This window comes from Crinia signifera, chromosome 4, assembly GCF_055691185.1.
Source record: "Crinia signifera chromosome 4, ASM5569118v1, whole genome shotgun sequence".
NCBI classification, from domain to species: Eukaryota; Metazoa; Chordata; class Amphibia; order Anura; family Myobatrachidae; genus Crinia; species Crinia signifera.
Genome location: NC_139220.1, coordinates 317905705 through 317923086, shown reverse-complemented (window position 1 = coordinate 317923086; position 17382 = coordinate 317905705). Strand labels below are relative to the sequence as shown.

General features: G+C 44.1%; 1 protein-coding gene across 1 annotated transcript in view; it reads right to left on the bottom strand.

The window, feature by feature from the left end:
* The window catches only part of LOC146075910 (uncharacterized), a 30190-nt gene extending 13093 nt beyond the window's left edge, over positions 1-17097 (bottom strand). The window contains exon 1 of the mRNA XM_083185599.1: positions 16784-17097. The gene's annotated coding sequence lies outside the window, so the exon portion shown is untranslated. The remainder of the gene's footprint in view (positions 1-16783) is intronic.
* Positions 17098-17382: the final 285 nt, after the last annotated feature.

Sequence of the window (17382 nt, the reverse complement as noted above, 5' to 3'; positions counted from 1 at the left end):
TCGAGAAAAAAAAAATCGCTTGAAGAGCTACTAAAAATGTTTTTAGAAAAATCTGCTAATTTCTCATGTGGTCCCCGTACTTGCCTGGCCAACTTCCAACGTATACCCTCTCCATCTCGCAGTGACTCCCAACTACCTGCCCACTTATATCTGTGGGATTGTCAGCTGCTGTCTCCCACCAGTGGCTACCAGTAGTGTGCATCTTCGTGGGTTCCTGGAGCAGCCTCCAGTCTGCTATTGGACAATGACACCGGATCTCTCTTCAGCTGCCCGTGGCTTCTGGGTTCTCTCTTCCTGCCTTGTGGTGTCTCCCAGATTCAGGTCCTGATTTCAGGCACTTAATCCCAGCTGGCAGCAGTACAGTAGCTAGGCGAGCTACCCAAACTATGACCGTGAGCTACTGGTAGCTCGCGAGCTACAGGTTGGAGACCACTGCTTTAAGTATTTAGGATTGACAGTACAAGGTCGACATGATTAGCATAATTTATGTTTATCCCCCTTTAACAGATGACCAGAGGATAGAAGGCGGGGTGTTGCGAGGGGCCCTCCTCAGACTTCACCAGCACCTTGTGCTTATGGCCAAAGAGGTGAAGCATGTATGCGACCTCTTGGTGTGAACCTGTTTTTTGTTTAAATGTTCAACTGTGTAAATAAATTTTTCAAGTTAAAGTTATAAGTGGTCTGTGTGTTATTGTATAATTTTACAGCATAAGTATACATATAAGTAAAGAAGTCTAAATAGTGGTGTTTATTTATGTATGGTGCAAAAGGGAGATACAGTATATGCACCCATATATAGATGGGTGCATAAAATTGGCTGCAAGTGAAGGATAATGTAAAGATGTCCATAGTGTGTTGATTTGTATGTGTGTGTTTGCGGGTGAAGAATAATTGATGATGTAATATGCATACAAAGAATGAATTGGTGAATTTTTATACTGGCGTTATCGAGAGTGTAATCACCTTCGGTATTGTGGTGTGGTTCGGCTCTTGTTCCGCAGCTGATCGTAAAGCCCTCCAGAGGGTGGTGTCGGTGGCAAGCAAAATAGTGGGGGTTGTTCTGCCAAGTATTCACCATGTATTCGAATCCCGGCTTCTCAAGAAGACTAACAGTATTTTGAGGGATTCTTCCCATCCTAGTAGCGACCTGTTTTCCTTACTCCCCTCCAACAAGTGCTATCGTTCTGTCTTGTGTAAGTCCAAACGATACAGAGAGAGTTTCTTTCCAACAGCAATTCGTGTTTTAAATTCTTAGTCGGAATTTTTCTGGGTATAGATCTTCATTTGCATATTGTTTTACTCTTATTGTCTTTTTCTCACTTTTTGTATTGTTCTTAACTGAATTTCGTTTAATGTTCATGTATGTGAGCATTTTATGATAATAAAGACATTATATTATTATTATTATTATTAAGAATGTTGAGAACTTAGCATGATGAAAGGGTTAATGTAAAGTGGTAGTAAAGTGTTTAATCTTCAATTAGATAAATAATCGATGACTATTTAAATCAATCCGTTTTGAATGAGGTTGCCTAATTGCATAAGTGGGTCATGTTACAGATTTGGGTGTTCAGAGAAGAGTGTGGTTTTGTGCGTAAATATACCGCATCGGTGCGTACGGCCAGGTTCCCGTCCGTTCTAACGCTGTAAGACCGTGCAGAATCTGTGCGTGTCCACCGCACACGCAAGATTTATATGTCGTCCGTAAACACGCCCTGCTCTTAAAGAGTGAGTCCGTCCGAATGACGAGGCTCGGTGGGCGTTTCTACGGACGATGTCCGCACAGCGTGGCGTGCGGACCGCTCCGTAAGAATTCGGGAAAGTACGCACCGATCAGAATAAGGGCCTATGTCTCTTTTTTTCTGAGTTATTTCAGAATTACCTCCAGGACTTTCAACGAACCCCTCCTAATACAGAAAACATTGATGTAAGGAGTAGTGAACGTATTTGTGTGGGATCGCTCAGTGTGATGCTATTTTGTTTTCTCCTACACTACTCCCAAGCACACACTGCTCTCACTGCTCTCCTACACTACTCCCAAGCACACACTGCTCTCCTACACTACTCCCAAGCACAGACTGCTCTCACACACTACTCCCAAGTACACACTGCTCTCCTACACTACTCGTCATGCACACACTGCTCTCCTACATTACTCCCAAGTACACACTGCTCTCCTACACTACTTGTCATGCACACACTGCTCTCCTACATTACTCCCAAGTACACACGGCTCTCACTGCTCTCCTACACTACTCGCCATGAACACACTGTTATCCTACAGTACTCCCAAGCACACACTTCTCTCACTGCTCTCCTACACTACTCCCAAATACACACTGCTCTCCTACACTACTCGTCATGCACACACTGCTCTCCTACACTACTCCCAAGCACACACTGCTCTCCTACATTACTCCCAAGTACACACGGCTCTCACTGCTCTCCTACACTACTCCCAAGTACACACTGCTCTCCTACACTACTCGCCATGCACACACTGTTCTCCTACACTACTCCCAAGCACACACTGCTCTCACTGCTCTCCTACACTACTCCCAAATACAAACTGCTCTCCTACACTACTCCCAAGTACACACTGGTCTCCTACACTACTCACTATGCACGCACTGCTCTCCTACACTACTCCCAAGTACACACTGGTCTCCTACACTACTCCCCCTGCACATACTACTCTCCTACACTACTCACCATGCACACACTGCTCTCCTACACTACTCTCACTGCTCTCCTACACTACTCCCAAGTACACACTGCTCTCCTACACTACTCGCCATGCACACACTGCTTTCCTACACTACTCGCCATGCACACACTGCTCTCCTACACTACTCCCAAGCACACACTGCTCTCCTACACTACTCCCAAGCACACACTGCTCTCCTACATTACTCCCAACTACACACGGCTCTCACTGCTCTCCTCCACTACTCTAAAGTACACACTGCTCTCCTACACTACTCGCCATGCACACACTGTTCTCCTACACTACTCCCAAGTACACACTGGTCTCCTACACTACTCCCCCTGCACACACTGCTCTCCTACACTACTCACCATGCACACATTGCTCTCCTACACTACTCACCATGCACACACTGCTCTCCTACACTACTCACCATGCACACACTGCTCTCCTACACTACTCCCAAGTACACACTGCTCTCCTACACTACTTCCAAGTATACACTGCTCTCCTACACTACTCCCAAGTACACACTGCTCTCCTACACTACTCGCCATGCACACACTGCTCTCCTACACTACTCCCAAGTACACACTGGTCTCCTACACTACTCCCCCTGCACACACTGCTCTCCTACACTACTCACCATGCACACACTGCTCTCCTACACTACTCACCATGCACACACTGCTCTCCTACACTACTCCCAAGTACACACTGCTCTCCTACACTACTCCCAAGTACACACTGCTCTCCTACACTACTCACCATGCACACACTGGTCTCCTACACTACTCCCAAGTACACACTGGTCTCCTACACTACTCCCCCTGCACACACTGCTCTCCTACACTACTCACCATGCACACACTGCTCTCCTACACTACTCACCATGCACACACTGCTCTCCTACACTACTCCCAAGTACACACTGCTCTCACTGCTCTCCTACACTACTCCCAAGTACACACTGCTCTCCTACACTACTCGCCATGCACACACTGCTCTCCTACACAACTCTGAAAAAAAATCAGACTAAATGAAAGTGCAGCAAAGATCTTGTGTAATCAAAAGAGTAAACATCCAATTATACTCACAATATGAACATATACAAAGAAAATTGTGAAAATATATACACAAAGCGCTCATTAATAATAAAAAAGTGTAATCCCAGTGACAATAAATTAAATGGATATCACCAAATAAAAGTCCTTCAATACTTCAATCCTGAAAAAATAAAATACACTCCCTTCTCCCATGGAATTAACCATGTGTATGGAGGGAGATGGAAAAGACAGTGGGTGACATTTTATGGAATGTGATTTTTTTGCACTTTTTAAAAATCGCACCATATCGCATCACATCGCACTTTTTTAAATCACATTTTTCCCTTGTAAACGGCATATTTAATGGGATGCGAAAATGCGGGCAAAAAGTGTGAAGAGATGCGATGTGATGTGATTTTATGACACATAAATGTGCGCTTTAACCCGACAGTCATGTGCAATTTTAGGGCCAACCGGAGTGGGAATTAGAACACTGCCTCCGCATGTCAAATAACCCCCTAACCTATTGGCCCACCTAAGTCCCCTACATTATGCATCACACCCCCTATACACAGGGCACAGGCGCCATTTTGACCTTTGAAAGGGAGTAAGGAGTATGGAGAGGAGAGATGTCTGGGAGAGGAGAGTCAGTGAGTGCAGGTGGCAGAGGGAGCAGTGGGCCACTCACAGGCAGCAGCAGCAGCAGTGCCAGGGGGAGAGGCAGCGGAGGCATGCTGAGAGCCAGCACATTGAGAGGGAGAGGCAGCAGTGTGGCAGGCACCATGGCCACAGCAAGGCCTGGGCCAGGCCAGACACCGGAGGAGATGCCAAAGCAGGAGGAGGTGGAGGACCCTCTTGCATCCCAATCCCATCCACTAACACAGGACCTGTTCACCAAACCGTCAGAGGAGGACCTGCAGGGCCACATCTCAGAGGTCAAGTGGGCTGAGGTGGAGGAAGGTGGAGGTGAGGTGGAGGAAGGTGGAGGTGAGGAGGAGGAAGGTGAGACTGCCCTGGAGGAAGAGGGGGACATGGCCACAGAGGAGCTGGAGGAGGAGGCAGAAAGTGGACGCACCCAAAGTGGCCGGAAGGTGCGGTTCTCATATGAGGAAAATGTCACACTAGTCCGGGCTATGATCCCTGTATATGACCGGCTGCTAGGCAAACATAACCACCAAACCACTGCATAGCGGAAGAGGGCCATGTGGGACTCCATTGCAGGGGCCTTGAATGCAGTCAGCAGCCACAAACGCACAGTGAGAAATGTGAAGAAAAGATGTAATCATATTAAAAGGCAACTAAAGACCAAAATGGACACTGAGGTGAAAGAGGTTGCCCGGACTGGAGGAGGAAGCCCCAAACCTGTGTCCCACACTTCGTATCATCCCACCAGAGGTCCTTCCTGGGCTCCATGTGGCAGACACAGATAGGCCACCAACGCCACCCCGAGCTGATAAGTGTGCCCACATTGAATGTACATCATCCATTGCAATGTTTTATAACTGTAATGCTCTCTTGTAATGTTAGCATAACAATAGTGCTGCTGTGGAACTACATATCCCAGCAAGGGTAACCTAGGTAAAAGTCATGGTCACAGATTGAAATGGTTGGTGATGCTGGGCCATTTAGTTTCACACCTGCTGGTTTAGAACAAATGTATATCATTTTTTGCTACAGGTTTACATGGCTGTGGGCCCAAACATAGGTGCCATGTTGTCATAGCTGAAATGCCTACAGCGGAATTCCTGGCATTTTTTTTTCAGTCATAAACAATGTTTATTATATTTGAAAATAATATGAAATAAAATAAGGGGATTTTTGGAAGAACTTACAGTTCAAACCCCTTTCTCTGAGTCCAGTCTGGTGACACAGCTAACCTTGGGATGTAGGAGGGTCCGCAGGAGCCAAGGCACCTATAGCTGAAGCTTTTCCTCTGGCTGCAGGCTCCTCCCCTTCTGCATCCCCAGCATGCTCCAGTTCAATCTTAAAAAACACACTAGGATACACAACTCAGTACAATGCCCAACATCTTATATGCACAATCATCTTACCATAACATGACACACATGCACGGCATGACGTACTGAGCGTAGGGGAGGGATCGCTGTGTCACCGGACTGGACTCAGAGAAAAGTTCTTACAAAAATCCCCTTTTCTTATTCATCCAGTCCGGTGACACAGCTAACCTTGGGACGTTCAAGAGCCGGTACTATGGGAGGGTACGCTCAGACTGCCAGTTCCCATTACTGCCCGTCCGAATGAAGCTCTCCTCCGACGCGAACTAAAATTTGGTAAAGGTGTGAACAGAGGACCAAGTGGCAGCCCTGCACAACTGCTCCGCTGTAGCCCCATGACGCACAGCCCAAACGGGAAGCTACTGACCTGGTGGTATGTGAATTAATCCGAGAAGGAACAGGTCTACCCACCTTGGTATAAACAAAGGCAATCACTGACCTAAGCCACCTGGCAATGGTCTGCTTAGAAGCAGGCCAACTTCTCTTATGCATATCATAAAGAACCAACAAAAGATCTGTTTTGCGGAAATCCTTCACCCTGTCCACGTAAATTCGCAAGGCGCGAACTACGTCCAACTTTCTTAATTTGTCCCTTTGTTTGGCCCCTTCAGGAGGGGAAAATACCGGGAGCACAATCTCCTGGTTCAAATGAAATGAGGAAACACTTAGGTACTGTTCGAAGCACAGCCCTATCCTCATGAAAAACTAAATGCAGAGATTTACAGGACAATGCTCCTAACTCCGAAACACGCCTTGCCGAAGCAATGGCTAACAAAAACGCCAGTTTCTAAGACACATACTTAAGGTCAGCTGACCTTAAAGGTTCAAAAGAAGGACTCTGAAGTACAGACAGAACTAAAGATAAGTCCCATGGGTCCACTGGTTGTCTTTATGGTGGTTTTAGCCTGGTAACACCCTGTAAAAAGGTCTGACCCTCAGGCAGAAAAGCTATCCTTTTCTGGAAAAAGATAGATAAAGCAGAAAGCTGTACTTTCAAAGACTGTTAACTCAGTCCCGATGAAAAGCCATCCTGTAAAAACTCCAATAACCTGGTTATCTTGAATCTGGAGGTGTGTACTTTCTGGCGCTCACACCACCTGATGTAAATCTTCCAAACTCTGTGATAATTTGCAGCGGAGACTGGCTTCCCAGCCCTAAGCATAGTCTGAATCACCACATCAGAGAGACCTTTCTTTTTTAATAAGGCGGTCTCATACGCCAGGCCGTCAAACTGAGCCGAGCAAGGTCCTGGTGAAGAAACGGTCCTTGTCTTAGCAGGTCTTAGAGCCAGAGGCCAAGACTCTGCTGAAAACCTCAGAATGTCCGAGAACCACGACCTCTTGGGCCAGTTCGGTGCTATCAGAATGATTTTCACCTGCTGAGACCTCACTCGTTTCAACACCCTCGGTATCATTGGAAACGAAAGGAAGATATATAGCAGATGAACCTGCCACTGAACCGTCATGGCATCCATGGCATAATGTGTCCGGGAGCCACTTCTATGATGACTGCGGTAAATAAGGCAGCTATGACCGCAGCAAATATGGCAGCGATGATCCTATAAAGTATTTAAGAGGGGACCGGAACCAGTTTAGCCGGGAACTACATGGCCGCAGGGAGTCGGGTGCCGCGGACCGGAAATGACACTATCCATGGACCGGAAGTGATGTCAGACGCCGGACCGCGTGTTCCGGTGCCTGGAGCATATTGAGGACAACACAAGAGGAGACCGGAACCCATCTACCTCGGGAACCACATTGTCGCTGAAGTTTTGGGGCCGCGGACAGGAAGTGATGCAAGCCGCGGACCGGAAGTGACGTCAGACGCCGGACTGCAGGTTCCAGGGCTGATGCCTGGCGCAGAATGTGGATACCACCTGCTAAAGGCCCATGTTAGAAATTAGGAGGCCCCACCTACTGTTTATTTGTATTGGATCGGGGTGATGTCAGTCATGATTATGGGACAATATGATTGGCACACCCGTGTATTTATACCCATTAGGAGAGGACTTCGTTATATCCTTCTTGAAAAAGACCTCAGTGGAGGTCGAAAGCGCTCGAAGTCTGGACATTCTATCTTGGACTGTGCACTGTGGACTCGTTTTGGACATGTACCTGATCATCTTTGGTGCCAGGTGGTGAGATCCGGATCCACCATCTGTCTCAGGACTGGATTGACTCCATATTCCTCCATTATGGGTAACAGGCCATCTCATCCGTTTTTGCTCACTGTCTGTTTTATGTTTGTTTGATTGCATTAAAACTGTATTACACTATATTCTTCTTTTGGGAACCGGTAACCACCACCATACTCTTTGAGTGAGATTACAGAGAGAGGAGGGACTACTCGTTTATGTGGTGGACACTGAATCTTGTCATTGAGGCAGAGAAGAGGACCGTGACCCCACTAAGAGGGGCGTACGGTATTTAATACATGTGTATGCTGACATATCCCCCTATTCGGAGAAGAGGATCATAATCCTAATAGGAGGGATGTACCTTTCTTATTTAGGCGCCAGTGGAGGGGACTTTCATAGACCTCCCCAAGGCTGCAGCCCACGCTGGCTCTTGCTCAGCCCCATGGGCCTGTGTAGTGCCCGGCACAGCATTACAAGCAGGGCAAGGTTCCACTTGGACCATCTGTTCACATGAAAATTTCACCCCGCAAAAATTGCAGTTAAAAGACATGTCCTGCGCCCCCCCATTACAGCAACAGCCTCATCACCCGTGTCAGTCATGATTAACCCCTTGAGTGGTGGGTTTTGCTGGGGCAGGACAAACCTACCAGGGCAGGTTTGTCCTGCCCCAGCAAAACCCACCACAGGAATTTGGAAGCCCCCCTCCCTCACCTTTGCTCGGGCGTTAGTATGCCGCTGCTGCCCCCGCTGCCTTAGCCGGCTGCCTGTCACATTAAGCAGTGACGTTGGCGGTAACTTCACAGGTATACGCGTCCCCTCGCGGGGCTCGCTGCGCTCGCCACGCTTCGGGCTCGGTGGCTCGCTGCGCTCGCCACACTATTATATTCTCACTCCACGCCCTAGTGGATAGTAGGGGAATGAAAAGGTCGGAGGACGCGCACCGCCGCCCCTCGCGGGCTCGCTGCGCTCGCCACGCTTCGGGTTCACGTCTATCGTGGGGTCATGGCGGGCACATAAAAAATGTGAAATGGGTCATATTGGCCCATTTCACCTTTTTTATAATTTTTCCCTATGTGAGATGGACTTAATCAAGTCCATCTCATCTTGTGCCATTATAATGGCACAAGACCGACCGATTTCAATGTTAAAAGATTTTTTAACATTGAAGTCTATGGAAAAATCGGGTCAATCGGTCGGTCGCATCGCGGCCGATTTTAATTGGTCGCGACCGACCGATTGACCCGATTTCTGTCAATCAAATGGAAAAAATTGAAAAAAATCGGCCACATCGTGAGGATCGTGTCCCTTAATTAAGAGCCACGATCACTCACGATTGTGGCCGTTCTAGGAAACAAGTACCGAACAAACATTTGTATATAGCAAAATGTACTTACCAAGTAGACAGCCCTCCGGCATTTGTTGTTCCTGGAATCGGTCCCAGAGGGCTGAGTGCCCGCAGAATATAGGCGTCATTTCAGTTCCCTGGGTATCCTGCAACCACGCTGAGAATTTTCAGGGTAGCATCACATACCACCTGCACGTTCAGAGAGTGCCACCCACGCCTAGTGACGTAGATGTGTCCCCTCACGTGCGGTGCCCGAAGCCCAATGTGGGTGCAATCTATGGCTCCCAGCACGTTTGGAAATAAGGAGAGCCGATAGTGATGGAGATTATCTTAGTAAAGATTATATTAGTTATATAAGAAGATTCCTGCCATTTACAAGGTATCACAAGAACTATAAGTTACAAGGCATTAAACAATATGTTGGTCCCATCTTCCAAGACCTGAAACACTTAAGAACCAATGTATATTCTAAGTTTCAGATTTTGCTAGAAATCTCAATTAACATAAATAAAAACCAGAAGTTGATGTAGTCTCGTGACTAGGGCCAGACACGAGAAAACTGCTGAAGGACATTCCATGGCAATGAGCGATCATATATACATCTGGAAGTAGAATATACATTTCCGTATAAGGGAATAGATTTTAATGGAACCCATGTTATTGGGCAGTTACTGAAGAGAATATAACGTAATTTAGACTCCTGGAAGAATTACTCCCATTCTTAGAAGTTCACTCCTATTATGACGAAAGAGACGGGACACACGAGCACGATGAACCAATATTTGGATTTTAAACCCTCCTAAAGGGTTTATTATATTTAAATATGTATGTTTTTTTCTAATATCCCCTCCTCTGAAGGGAGGGGATGCCTGTATCGTATGGTATAAATATGAAAAATGCCAATAAAAAGTTAGAACACTTCCAATGTTCTCCTGACATGTCAGCATTTGGTCCTGTGGTGTCTGAATACAGTTGAAGGTCGTTATCACTCTTTCAATAGAAAGCCCCCTTAAGGTCCTGCCACTCGGACTCACAACGTGGGAATCTGATGTATGTGCACCACAACTTTTTGAAAGCAATTAACACTTGAGTGAAATGCTTAGAGAAAGTGGCTTGTGAGACCCCCAATGACCATGAGGTCACAGACTGATTGGAGCCTGTGGCCAAGAAGTAGAGGGCACACATTAATTTATGCAGCCCAGACACTGCATAGTTGGCACCCCCGTAAGGGTCCAAATCATCTCTCACCTGCTCATATAAGTCCAACAGGTTATTGCGGTTCAGCCAAAACATCCCCACAACCTGTTGATCAGAGAGGGAGTCCAGGTACAGCCTAGCACGATACTTACGTGAAGCACAAAGTACTCGGGGTACCTGGATCTGGTGCGCAGCTCCTCCAAATGGTCAAAATCACAAAGAGCCAACTCCACATCACTCTGCCCAATCTCCATCTCTCAAACCCTCACAGGTGTCCTTAATGATGTTTAGGGAATATGTAGGGTCAGTTTATGAATAGAAATGAGGACACCTGTGAGAAAATTAACCATTTCTGCACTTGACCAAAGTTGCTTCTGGGCCAATTCACCCATCAGAACCTGGTCTGAAAAAAGTATGATTTTTAAACACCTCAAAAATGTGAATTCTGTTTGCGCATGCCATTAAATAAGCGATTTGTATACTTTAGAATGGGAAAACATCTGGATGCGATAAAAATGTGACTTTTTACCGGCAAGTGAGAAAGTGCGAGATATCGCACAAAATGTGCGATTTCCGGGACTTAGATCACCCTATTAAATTGGCGATTTAGAAAAAAATGCGATAACGCCATTTTGTTGCCTAATTATCGCCAAAAACCCGAAAACGCACCTATTAAATGTCACCCATAGTGCAAATGGTCTTTTTTTAAAAGAGATGAGTTTTATTTAAAGATTGCACTTACAATCTGTAGACATATAATGAAGCATGAATGTAAATTCCAACTGGCAAACAGCAGCTGATGAAGCTAAATCTGGAAATATAAAAATATCGCTTTTCCCACGGATTTAATCCATATATGTAGAGGGAGACAGCGAGAAGAGAATGTAGTGCAGATAACCTTATAATAAAGGACATTTTAATTAATCATTTGCATTTACAAATCGATGACATAAACATGAATTTCTTAATATTGCCAATCCATCAATTCCATGTATATACTGTATGTTTTCCCGAAAATACACAAGGACCCCAAACACCCCCCAGGACACCCAATATTTTCGGGTTGCAATATGATCACACACACAAATGACATCTTATGCGTTTCGCAGCTGCTTGCTACTATTCTAAAGGTGATTTGATCTGGTCAGTGGTGGTGTTTATATACCTTTGTAATTAGCATTATGTCGCACACGTGGTACAGAAATTAATCTGTGGTAACTTTACATTTCTATTTAAACAATTAGACAAGCCTCATAGTTCGTGGAACGCATTAACGTCATAATTGTTATTTTCTGGTATATGAAACTCATGTATAGTTTTACATAGTCCGACATATTTCTGCCACATAATTATAAATATTCATTACATGTAAACAACAGAACAACCAAGACACCATTTTATATATATATATATATATTCAAATACGGGACCTTACTGAGCCGGGTCAGGGACTCCAATAAGGTGGGCGGCACTCCACCTTATTGGAGTCCCTGACCCGGCTCAGTAAGGTCCCGTATTTGTATCTTATTGAGGGAAGGCACCACGGACATTCATTTCATTCAGCAGCAGTGCCGAGCTACCCAAGAATATATATATATATATATATATATATATATATCTTCATCTTTAGTATATTGATTTGATCTTTTCATGTAAATGATGCATTCTATGGTATGGAGTATGCTAAAGATGTATAGATCACTATAACCACTAGCTTTAAATATAACATCTATTGCTGTAGAAGGGTAAGAAACAAAATTATTTGAAATGTAGGGGATATAAAAAAAAAAAGGAAAAGAGAAAAAAAGAGAGGAGGAGGAAGAGGAGGAGAAGGAAAGGATTGGTCTTATCTCATTATCTATTTATATAATAATGTTTAATTCAGTCCATCAGGATGTAATGATTGCATTAGAAACATCCTTAGTACTTCTTGTTTGTACAACTTTTTGAAACCGTCCCCGCCCCTGGCTGTTTTTGGTATATGTTCTAATCCTATAACAGTTAGATCTTTTGGATTCCCTGCGTGTTTCTCCGAACAGTGTCTAGAGACACTATGGGTAAACATCTGTTTCAGGATTTTACTGCGATGTTCTAAAAATCTAATTTTTGTTTTCTGGATGTTCTGCCAATGTATCTCAGCCCACAAGGGCAAGTAAGCCTGCAAATAGTGATTTCCGTCTTACATGTTATACGGCTGTTATTTGGTGTGTTGCGTTTTCTTTGTCGGTTATTTTGTGTATTAGACTTATGGGTAATGTGAGTACATGTTATGCATCTTGTACCCTCACATTTGTGAAATACTTCTGGGGTGCGTTTTCACCCATGTCTCTTTTTTGGTAATTTCAGTTTTGAGGGGCTAGTCTGTCTCTAAGTGTTCGGTTCCTCCAAAAAATGAAAGCAGGTTTCTCGGGTAGGATATTGACTAATAGGGGATCTTGTTTTAGGATACTGTCATAGGGGATTGGCCATATACCACTACCAGGTCAGGTACCTGCCCCTTCTGTTCTATATATAACTATGTATATATAATGTATCTCTATAGCTGTCATAGGGGATTGGCCGTATACCGCTACCAGGTCAGGTACCTGCCCCTTCTGTTCTATATATAAATATGTATATATAATGTATCTCTCTATAGCTGTCATAGGGGATTGGCCGTATACCACTACCAGGTCAGGTACCTGCCCCTTCTGTTCTATATATAAATATGTATATATAATGTATCTCTCTCTATAGCTGTCATAGGGGATTGGCCGTATACCACTACCAGGTCAGGTACCTGTTCCTTCTGTTCTATATATAAATATGTATATATAATGTATCTCTATAGCTGTCATAGGGGTTTGGCCGTATACCACTACCAGGTCAGGTACCTGCCCCTTTTGTTCAATATATAAATATGTATATATAATGTATCTCTATAGCTGTCATAGGAGATTGGCCGTATACCACTACCAGGTCAGGTACCCGTTCCTTCTGTTCTATATATAAATATGTATATATAATGTATCTCTATAGCTGTCATAGGGGATTGGTCGTATACCACTACCAGGTAAGGTACCCGCCCCTTCTGTTCTATATATAAATATCTATATATAATGTATCTCTATAGCTGTCATAGGGGACTGGCCGTATACCACTACCAGGTCAGGTACATGCCTCTTCTGTTCTATATATAAATATGTATATATAATGTATCTCTATAGCTGTCATAGGGGATTGGCCGTATACCACTACCAGGTCAGGTACCTGCCCCTTCTGTTCTATATATAAATATGTATATATAATGTATCTCTCTATAGCTGGCATAGGGGACTGGCCGTATACCACTACCAGGTCAGGTATCTGCCCCTTCTGTTCTATATATAACTATGTATATATAATGTATCTCTATAGCTGTCATAGGGGGTTGGCCGTATAACACTACCAGGTCAGGTACCTGCCCCTTCTGTTCTATATATAAATATGTATATATAATGTATCTCTCTATAGCTGTCATAGGGGATTGGCCGTATACCACTACCAGGTCAGGTACCTGCCCCTTCTGTTCTATATATAAATATGTATATATAATGTATCTCTATAGCAGTCATAGGGGATTGGCCGTATACCACAACCAGGTCAAGTACCTGCCTCTTCTGTTCTATATATAAATATCTATATATAATGTATCTCTATAGCTGTCATAGGGGACTGGCCGTATACCACTACCAGGTCAGGTACATGCCTCTTCTGTTCTATATATAAATATATATATATAATGTATCTCTATAGCTGTCATAGGGGATTGGCCGTATACCACTACCAGGTCAGGTACCTGCCCCTTCTGTTCTATATATAAATATGTATATATAATGTATCTCTCTATAGCTGGCATAGGGGACTGGCCGTATACCACTACCAGGTCAGGTATCTGCCCCTTCTGTTCTATATATAACTATGTATATATAATGTATCTCTATAGCTGTCATAGGGGGTTGGCCGTATAACACTACCAGGTCAGGTACCTGCCCCTTCTGTTCTATATATAAATATGTATATATAATGTATCTCTCTATAGCTGTCATAGGGGATTGGCCGTATACCACTACCAGGTCAGGTACCTGCCCCTTCTGTTCTATATATAAATATGTATATATAATGTATCTCTATAGCAGTCATAGGGGATTGGCCGTATACCACAACCAGGTCAAGTACCTGCCTCTTCTGTTCTATATATAAATATGTATATATAATGTATCTCTATAGCGTCATAGGGGACTGGCCGTATACCGCTACCAGGTCAGGTACCTGCCCCTTCTGTTCTATATATAAATATGTATATATAATGTATCTCTCTATAGCTGGCATAGGGGACTGGCCGTATACCACTACCAGGTCAGGTATCTGCCCCTTCTGTTCTATATATAAATATGTATATATAATGTATCTCTATAGCGTCATAGGGGACTGGCCGTATACCGCTACCAGGTCAGGTACCTGCCCCTTCTGTTCTATATATAAATATGTATATATAATGTATCTCTATAGCTGTCATAGGGGATTGGCCGTATACCGCTACCAGGTCAGGTACCTGCCCCTTCTGTTCTATATATAAATATGTATATATAATGTATCTCTCTATAGCTGTCATAGAGGATTGGCCGTATACCACTACCAGGTCAGGAACCTGCCCCTTCTGTTCTATATATAAATATCTATATATAATGTATCTCTATAGCTGTCATAGGGGACTGGCCGTATACCACTACCAGGTCAGGTATATGCCTCTTCTGTTCTATATATAAATATGTATATATAATGTATCTCTATAGCTGTCATAGGGGATTGGCCGTATACCGCTACCAGGTCAGGTACCTGCCCCTTCTGTTCTATATATAAATATGTATATATAATGTATCTCTATAGCTGTCATAGGGGACTGGCCGTATACCACTACCAGGTCAGGTACCTGCCCCTTCTGTTCTATATATAAATATGTATATATAATGTATCTCTATAGCTGTCATAGGGGATTGGCCGTATACCACTACCAGGTCAGGTATCTGCCCCTTCTGTTCTATATATAAATATGTATATATAATGTATCTCTATAGCGTCATAGGGGACTGGCCGTATACCGCTACCAGGTCAGGTACCTGCCCCTTCTGTTCTATATATAAATATGTATATATAATGTATCTCTCTATAGCTGTCATAGGGGATTGGCTGTATACCACTACCAGGTCAGGCACCTGCCCCTTCTGTTCTATATATAAATATGTATATATAATGTATCTCTATAGCTGTCATAGGGGATTGGCCGTATACCACTACCAGGTCAGGCATCTGCCCCTTCTGTTCTATATATAAATATGTATATATAATGTATCTCTATAGCGGTCATAGGGGATTGGCCGTATACCACTACCAGGTCAGGTACCTGCCCCTTCTGTTCTATATATAAATATGTATATATAATGTATCTCTATAGCTGTCATAGGGGATTGGCCGTATACCGCTACCAGGTCAGGTACCTGCCCCTTCTGTTCTATATATAAATATGTATATATAATGTATCTCTATAGCTGTCATAGGGGACTGGCCGTATACCACTACCAGGTCAGGTACCTGCCCCTTCTGTTCTATATATAAATATGTATATATAATGTATCTCTATAGCTGTCATAGGGGATTGGCCGTATACCACTACCAGGTCAGGTACCTGCCCCTTCTGTTCTATATATAAATATATATACTGCAACAAATAAGTGGCACTCGGAGGCTTGTTTAAATGGTGAAAAAACAGGAATATTTATTCCTAGTGCAGGGAAATAAATATTCCTGTTTTTTCACCATTTAAACAAGCCTCCGAGTGCCACTTATTTGTTGCAGCATATTTCCTAAGGACACCCCTTTTGAAAGAGGGCACCGGAGCAAGCAACAGGCATCCACCTGCAGACCTGAGTGCCGGCCTCATCGTTGTGTATAAATATATATATATATATATATATATATATATATATATATATATATATATCTATAGCTGCCATAGGGGACTGGCACTCTGTACAAATGACCCAGCCGCCGGGGCTGCCTTCCTACACTGTATACACCACAGACCTGGCACCCAGAGACCTGAATACAGGAAGAGGCCGCACTGCACGGACCTGTGTAACCAGCAAGTGTAGTCATCAGGGCAATAACAATGTTACACCATGAGGGGTCAGCGTCACGTTACCAGGGCAGCAGCCATTTCCCTCAGGACCTAAGGCAGTTCCCATACAGTGCAATGTGCTTGGTGAGTGCAGGGTGCAGAGGTCACACAGGAAATACAGTAATACACAGATTATATACCTCAGCCTGTGATGTGTGTATTCGGAATGGAATCCGGCCAGCTCCGTGTGCATTGCAGACACCAGGGGGGACTTCCTGCCAGGTCACGTGACACCGCTCTCTCTGACGTCATCCTGTAGTCCTGGAGTCCTCTCTGTACTACAACTACGGGTGCCCAGATGTTCCAAACCTGTAATAACATTACAAAGCGCAGCAAGCCATAAACCAGTGTAGCAGCATTACAGATAGGACAAAAGCTAAAGTATTCTAACTAGTGCAGTGTGACAAATAATACTTCTACAGACACAAGGAGATTTTAAAAAAGAAATATATATATATATATATATCATACATATATATAGATATAGATATAGATATATATATATAGCTAGCGAAGTCTGCCTGGCACTCGTCCCTCTAAAAGCATCTGCCGTTGGTGCCTTCCTGGAGGGATGGATAGATGTCGACTGGAGACAGAGGCGGCACTCAGCGGGCTTTGTGAAAAACTTTATATAGAAAACTCCAACGTTTCGGAGCAAACGTGCTCCTTTTTCAAGGTGTACAATTTAAAAGTGAAAACTTCTTAGCTTAAATACCCCACCGCCAGTGTGTTGATGAGG